This window comes from Delphinapterus leucas, unplaced genomic scaffold (genome assembly GCF_059928025.1).
Source record: "Delphinapterus leucas isolate spDelLeu-1000000601 "Yukka" unplaced genomic scaffold, BTC_Dleu_Yukka2 spDelLeu_asBTCV2_sq40, whole genome shotgun sequence".
Taxonomy (NCBI): Eukaryota; Metazoa; Chordata; class Mammalia; order Artiodactyla; family Monodontidae; genus Delphinapterus; species Delphinapterus leucas.
Window position 1 is genome coordinate 6,755,357 of NW_028322249.1, and position 8,997 is coordinate 6,764,353.

Consider the following 8,997-nt stretch of genomic DNA (forward strand, 5'->3'; position numbering starts at 1 on the left):
CTCCAGCTCCAGAATTTATTTGGTTATTTTTAGAGTTTCAATATCTTTAGTAAAGTATTTCTTCTGTTCATTAATTTTATTCCTGAGCTCATTGAACTGCCTTTCTGAGTTTTCTTGTAGCTCTTTGAGTTTCCATATGACAGCTATTTTGAATTCTTGGTTAGTTAGATCATCATATTCCATGACTTTGTTTGGTTTCTGGAGAATTGTCATTTTCCTTTTGTAATACCATGTTATTGTGGCTCTTCCTGCTTGATGAGTTGTTCCTCTGCTGGCACATTTGAAGTAGCAATCACCTTTCTTCTTAGGGTAAACCTTTTTTTTTTTTTTTTTTTTTTTGGTGCAGTACGCGGGCCTCTCACTGTTGTGGTCTCTCCCGTTGTGGAGCACAGGCTCCGGACATGCAGACTCAGTGGCCATGGCTCACGGGCCTAGCCGCTCCACAGCATGTGGGATCTTCCTGGACCGGGGCACGAACCTGTATCCCCTGCATCAGCAGGCAGACTCTCAACCACTGTGCCACCAGGGAAGCCCTTTTTTTTTTTTAATTCTAAGAATTTATCATGCTAGTAATTAGAGGTCTTTCTTTTGTTTTTCAGTAGGCAGCAGTATAGCACAAATTAAGTTTGTCTTACCTGAGTTGCCTCTGGCCATATTTCAGAATGGGTACTTTCCACCACCTACCATCTTTGTCAGAGGTGTTGTCTGGAACCCTTGTCACTGCTTATACCTCTGAAATCGTATTGTCTTGCTGCTGCTAGTGTTACTGGTGTTGCCACCTGGGGCACCGGGATGGTGGACACCTTCACTCCATCTTGGGTCTCCTGGGTAACAGGCTCCACCACTGCAAGAAAAGGGAGAATGTGGAGGGAAAGCCAGGGTAGGGGTGTCTCTGCTTTGACCAAGGTTGTCAGGTTTGTGGGCGCCACCACTGCAGATGGGGGAGGTTGGATTTGCAGGTGCCTCAAGGGATGAGACTGCAGATCCCACTGCCATCTGGTTCCCTGTGACCACAAATACCCCTGCAGCCAGGAGGCCAGTGTTGTGTATGCTCCCTCCCCTGATGCTTCCTGGTTCTCTGGAGCTGTAGGTTCAGCTGCTGCAAATGGGGGTCCAAGATTACAGGCACTGCATCTGTTGTTTCCCCGGTTTTGCCTCCTATCTTCTAGTCCACCCACATTTTAGGTGTACAGATATATGGAATTCTCTGCTGCCCATGCATGTTGGACAAAGACACATTTGAGTTATGGCTGTTTTACCATTTGTAGATGGAAGGGAAAAGACAAAGGGAACATCTCACATTGTCTTGATGCTGATGTCACCCTTGAAAAGCATTTATTAAAGAGTCTTATACACAGCATTTTCTAAATCAAAAAATTTTTGCCTTTAGTAGTTTAACTCCAGATAGTCACTTAGTCTTTTTGTTATTGTCTTCTTATCCCTCTTTTTGAGGTAACTGCATTGAAATAGGCTTTGGACTGAAGAACATATTCATGGGAAATAAAATATATTTAATATATTCCCTTTATGAATATTTAAAAATATGCCTTTTAATATTACAACTAACAGTGCAGGGATGATGATCAGGGTTGGGATGTTTCAGAGGTAGAATACAGTGATGGATTTCAGGGAAAGAAATTTTCAGTTACACTGTACCAACCCCCCACCATCCATCATTCCATCTTCATAGGTCAGAGATGGTATGTAGACTATGATGGGATAACATTCATAATGTCCCTTGTGGACTTTATTTCATAATTTAAAAAATCATAATGAAAATAACAAGTTCAAAACAATTATTCCAAAAGATTCTGCCTTGTCTCATTCAGACTGCCCTCCTCTCTTTATTCTACCGCTAAATAATTTTGTGATTACCTGCTCTCATTGCATCTTCTCTCTCTTTTCTCTTAAGCCTAAACATCACTCTTACTTCTAACCATGCCACCCCTCTATTTAAAAGCCACCAGTGACTGTTCATTTCCTACAGAGTGAATTCTAAACCACTTAGATTTTCAAAACCATTTGCATTCTGACCCCAGGCTGCTTATATAGTTGATTCCCTATTAGGAGTTCTCTTCCTCAACAGCACTGAACAAATAGCTATTCTTTTAGCCCAGTCTATGCTTTTCTGGGTCTATGGTTCTATTTCTATTTTCCTTCCTAATGGCATGCAGTGCCTTCACTAAATCTGTAAAAGTAAGTGCTATTTACTATGCTACATCCATATCATATGCAATGGCTTGTCTGTGAACTTTTTAAAGTCACCCTAACATTCAATTTCTTCAATTTCATATAGTCTGTTTTTATATCGTTTTTGTTATGGACCTACACATCAAATGCTTACAGTGATGGGTAGGTCATTTGTTCCCTTTCACTGGAAATATGTAGGACTAGAACAGATATTTGATGGAACAGCTGTAGGAGGAATTACAACATTGCCTCTTGCCTAGGGATTTAGATTAAAAGAATAACAATGTGTCTTTTGATTCATTCAGCCCTCTCTTAGGTGATTTCACATATTCTCTGACAGAGTTACCAGCTATTAATCCAGTATCTGACCACTTCCCTCCTGGATTTAATCGTGCTTTCTGGAATGTTGACTTAAAATAAAGCAAATAAAAAATATGTAAAAAAATAAATCTAGACAAGTAATCACATAAAAATGTTCTTTCTCCAAAATCTGCTCTTCATTAATTCTGCCTGACAAAGCTGCCTCTGATTGCTAAGCATAAACCTGGTGCTCTCTGATGGATACTGCTTCCCCAGCAGTCTTATAGAGTTTCATAGCTGACATTGTTACATTAAAAGTAACTGGGGTTGTGGAGGCAAAGCCTGTATTTCTATCAATTCTCTAATGTTATTTGTAGAGCTATATAATACTGATGTCACATATACTCGAAGCCCCAAAGTATCTATTTTTCTGTGTGATTTGGAGGGTGATAATAACCTTCTCTTTGTAGTATTCCTCCCATTACTCCTGTCCCTTTATTCACATCATAGCATCTAGTCACATGATCTCTTCTTACCCTGATTTTCTAATTCTTTCTGGCCTTCATTTCCTTTTATGATACAAATTAGTCAATTATTTTATTGCTAGCAAACCCTAAACCTGATCAGTCTGTGTGCTATCCTGGTACAAATTTCTAGATTCTCTGGTAGTAGTACAAACTGTCGGTATCGGGTCCATGCTTTACAGGAGGAAGGCAGCCTATTGAAAAATACCTGTAATCCTTTTCTAAAGGTGTTTGTTTTTTTTTTCCCCTGGGCTGAGAAGTACACTGGTCCAAATTCAAGGCAAACCAGAGTGATAGAGCATAAGTCCCCCAGAAGAGACCCTCATCCAACGACATTAGTAATTTGGTGGATAAATACCACATAATTCTTGTTCCTTAGTTGGGAGAACTGAGGCATATATTTGATTGTCCCTAGACTACCACAGAGAAACTGACCTTTCAGTGCACACAGTGGTAACTGGTTCGATAATGCATACTTTATTTCTCCATTTTTTTCCCTTCCCATTGTTATTTCCTGCTACCCTACCAATATTTTATTGTATCACTTTCTAAAGAAACAACACTCAGATCCTTGTTGTCTCGGGTCTGCTTGCAGGAGAACCCAAATCAAGTAAGTTGGAAACAGAAGAGGTCTTAGGAAGTAAACTCTGAGGATAGGGTTGGGGGAAATCTTATCACTTGCTGGCCAGATGAAAGTAAACACTGCATTATTGATAGTAAAATGAGGTATTGAAAACCCCTGGCTTACTGAAGTACTCCACTTTCTAAGACTTTATAAACAGTGTGATTTATGATATTGGTGGAAAGGTATCAACTAGCTTCATAAATAATGTAAGCACTTAAGAGATGTAAGGAATGCTCTTAGATGGATCATGGAGTTGTCTGGCTACCATAAGAGTAATCAAACCTTAGTCACAAGATTTGCTTTCTGCTGCAGGTAGTGTGATTAACTAGAAAAATTCAGTGCAACTTCTAGCACATGGCATGTTGCTATTGATTTGCAAATACATTCCTTCCAATCCCTATTGAGAAGGAGAAGCAGGAGTATTTTGCATTCATCTGACATCGGTAGTTTAGGTTTATGATAGTGCCCCCATGGACATATTTACTCTGTATAGTACAAATGGACCTTCATTGTAGACATCCCACAGATGAACACATTAATCCACTCTATTGATGATATGATATGAATTGGACCTGGTAAGCAAGAAGTGACAAATTGTCTGGACGTCCTCATACAATACCTGTACATGAGAAGATGGGAAATAAATCTTACAAAGATTCAGAGGGCTATCATTTTGGGTAATTTGGGGGAGAGGGTTTATTTGGGGCATGCTGAAACATCCAAGGTAAAGATATTGTGCTTTGTACCTTCTACAAACAAAGAACAACACTTAAGCCTACTAAGTTTTGGAGAGAGCTCATAGTAAATTTTGGAATATAGATTGGACCCATTCAGCAAGTGATTTGGTTACTTCTCAGTTTTAAATGGAACCAGAACAAAAGAGGGGTATGCAGCACGTTAATGCCTCAGTATACATGACCCTCACCGTTTGATTACTTAAGTCACTATAGTCCGTGGTGCTGGAAGTATCTAAGACAGATAAAAATGTAGTGTAGAGTCTCTCATAGCCTTAATAAAGCTACCTAGGGTTCTGGAGTGAGATCCTGCCATCTGCAGTGATAATTACTCCCTGTAAAGCAGCTTTAAGCCTGCCACAAGGCCCAAGTAAAAACTAAAGACTTGATAATATGACTGAAAATTATTATACGACCAGAGGTTCCATTATGAGCTGTATAGTCAGACCCAAGTCATGAGATTGATTAAAAATAGTACCAATCCATTATAAAATGGAAATGGTACATTTGGGATAGGCCTGAAAAAGGTCCAGGGGATATCAGTAAGTTGTTCCAAAGAGCATTAACTAGAGTCAGATGGGCTATTGAAGAAAACAAGCATATAGACTGTCTATATCACTACTGCAGTATATTGGACCTGATAGCATCAGAGAGAGCCTTAGCCAGTACTTCCAGCTTAGGACTCAGAAAGCATCCAACTAACATCATGACATCCTGCATAATATTACCTCAGACTAAGGGTGCATGAGATATGACACTGACACATGTCCATGGGATACTCTGGTCCTGCTGTATACTTTATTGCCTAGAAGCTGACAGATTAATACAACACTGGAATTACCCTAAGACACAACCAAGGTTTTATGAAGACACCCTGAAAGTTTTGACTGCTGTTCTCAAGATGAGGAATAAACTTTTAACTGTTGGCCATCACATGGTCCTGTGACCACAGTACCTTTAAAAAAAAAAAAGTTTAGGAACTAAAGGCTACAGTAGGAGTAGCTGATCCCACCATCACACCATTGAGTAACATGGGAAATTTGTACTTCCATCCTTGTTACTGTGCTGGTGGACTAGAGATTCTGATTCCCAAGAGTAGATGTTTCTAGTAGGAAATAGTTACTTCTAACCTTCTAGTTACCTCCTACTTTCTGGTCATATTTTAAGTACTCATACCAGTAGATGAGCTGTTATCCTTATGAGAAAATACACTCTTATTATCATGAAAAAATATATTTGCTGCTACTAATTTGCACTAGAAAGGGAGAATTATATGAAAATTCAAAGATTTTACCAGAGTGTCTCATGGTGCTTCATGCCCAGTAATAACATAAAAGGACAGTTGCAACCATGATCTGACAAGAACAAGATAACTCAAATTTACCACAGAGATAATGATTATATTGTTAATTATAATGTAAGAAAATAGTAAAATACTCTTTCAAACAAAATTAAGTCAACTCAATGGAATGTATATAATTTAATGCTTTTCTCCCCAACTTTACCCTTTGTGGATTATTTTACAACTTATAGAAATAATGCATGTAAACATTTTTATAAAAGAGTGACATGGAAGCACAGTATGAAAGATAACTTTTCTCCTGTACCCTTTACACCATTGGTGAGAAATAGCCACCTTCAGCTCCCCTCCTAGTGCTTCTAGAAAGTATCATTTTAATTTTATAAAGTCTATCTGCATAAAAAAATTGTTTAAAATCTTATTTAGATTAGATCCATCATTTACCATTATAAATTACGAAGAATTCTCATAATTCAGTACCAGTCACTGTATTTTTAAAATATTTAATGAAATAAAAGAATCTATTTCTTAGAGCTTGATGCATGCATGGCTAAAGGGTAGATAGGGGGTGGATGAGTGGATAGGTGAGTGGGTAGATGGGCAGATTCTTTTGACTTCTTAAGAAACCTTTTATTTCAAAAGGGAGACATGTCAGGTATATTATCGGGCCCTCACTTGGAATTAGATTCAGGATTGAATCTAAATACTGCTTTAAGACTTCCCCATCTTATTTAAGTTTCTCAAAAATCAGTCCACTTCAAATCCTATCAAATCTATATTCTTGACCTCCTAATGTTCAGCTTCTGAATTTCATTATGTCTATTACTCAGCTATCACTGGAATAATTAATGACCAAATCCAGCATTTGCTTGTGAATTCTTATTTAATCTTTTTTCAGCATTTGACATAGGAAATTGATCTAACCTTTAAAAAATGCTCTCCACCTTAGCTTCCAGGAGGAAAATAAACATGCCCTCCTTGATCAACTATCTTTATTTAGACTCTGTTAACTCTGTTGCTATACCTGCAATTAGTGTTCCTTGGGCTGGCACAATTCTATCTCTTTTGACCATCTGAATAGTCATCTTGTACAAATTTATTTACTCCAAAAATTTATATCACTGACTAAAAGCTGATGAATCTTAACTCTGTGTATACTTGTGTGTATAATTGTATCTTATAGGCATAGTTTAATAAATGGCCCCCACCACTTCCAAGATTCCTATCCCTTGGTTATTCAGTTAAACACTAATCTAGGTACTGCTGTGACGGTATTTTACAGGTATAATTAAATTCCAAAGTCAATCTTAAAATACAGATTAACTGGTTTGGTCTGGTCTAATAACATGAGCCCATAAAAGCAGAGACTTTTCTCTGGCTTGTAGCAGAAAAGGAAGTCAGATGCAGTAGCAACCGCAGAACTTAAAGAGATTTGAAACACGAGATGGACTTGGGACATATTGCTGCCTTTGAATATGCGGATGACACATGAAAAGGAGTACAGGCAGCATCTGAGCATAGAGAAGCTCTCACCCAATAGCAATGAGACAGGTACCTAAGAACTACAGTCACAAGAAACAGAATTAAATCAGCAGGAGGAATGAGCTTGTAATCTGATTCTTCCTCAGATCCTTCAGGTAAGAGCTCAGCTGGGTACACCTTAATTTGGGGACATATAAGACCCAATCCAGCCACTTGGGCCTAGACTTCTAAACCACTTAACAATGCACTTGAACAATGCAGGAGTTAGTGAGGTGCAAAGAGGGTCCACTCTAAATTAAATCCACGTTTAACTTAGTGTGGACCCCTCCATATGTGTGATTCCTCCCTAGCTACAGTTCTGTATTAGCAGATTTAATCAACCAGGGATTGTGTAGTACTGCAGTATTTACTATTGAAAAACATCAGCATATAAGTGGACCAGCTCCGTTCAAACCCCTGTTGTTCATGGGTTAGCTGTGAGGTAATAGATTTGTTTAAGCCACTGTTTAAGTTAATTTGCTGTGCAGCAATAGAAAACTAATACACTTGGCATTTCCATGTCCTTCTATCAATATATTATCCCCCCTTTCTCTGACAAAAGGAGATCATTTTTAAAAGTAAATAAGATAATGGTTAACAACCTGCATTTCAGATTTATAAAGACTGAAGCTCGAACATTTATAGCCTCTGAAACTTGACATCAGTAAATTACCATTAATATTAGTAGGAATACTCAGTTAATTATAATATCATATGCTCACTCATTCAAATTAGAAACTAGTCTCTCCAGATAAATTAAGTTGAATTTACCAATTTAACTTAATAAAAATATGTACACATACATATATAGTTTTATTCATTTCTCACTGTCTTTATCCTTATTCTGAATTCAGGTAATATTGTCTCTTATTTATAGTATTATAAAAATCCCAAGTGAGGTACTAACTTACCAAATGCAGCCACAACATCTACGAGAAAGTTCAGCCTAATAACTCTGCCATTCTTTTAACGGAAATCCTTATATTCCTTTCTGGTGTCTACAGTAAAAGCCTGGCCTCTAAATATTTAAAACAAATTCCTCTTGCTCTTCTTTCTCAGCTTCATCTCTGGGAACTCTCCACTTTCCTCCACCACCATGATGCTGCAATACTTATATTGTAAAGTTTCATGTTGGTATTTTTTTCTTCACACTATTCCCCACATCTGGTTAGAAATTCTCATTTCCTTCAACTGGCTAAATTTTATTTCTCACCCAAGCTATACTTCCAAATGATCTGAGATGAGGTGCTTCTAAAAACACTCATGCATGTGACACACCCCAAAATAAATAACCAAATTGTTTAGAGATGAAGCACTGGTTTTGGGGTTTTCATTTCTACTTCTCTCTAGGTGATTCTCATATGTGCAGGGTTGGAAAATACTAGTATAACTAAACTGAAATAGACCTAGGCATTACTCAGCTCCATAGGGGTCACTCATTGCTTTCAGTCTGTATACTAGATTCACTGGATTTGCTTTTTCCCACCAAATTACAGAAAACCTAGGAGCAGGGATAAAAAAAAAAATCACTTCTTGTTTTTGAAATATGAATCATCTCATCAGTATATTCTGTAATTTCATCTGTCCACTTCACTGATCCTCTGACTTTATTGCTTCTTGTATAGGTGGAACTTCATACTACAGTCATTTATTTATACATTAAGTTTTAAATGCCTGCTATGTGCCCAGAGGGTTCTAGGCATTGGGCCTGGAACTGGCAATATACTATGGGGAAAAATAGAAATATGTACTTAATTGTGCTTTAGTGGACCATGATAAGTATATTTATTTGATCCTTTTTAT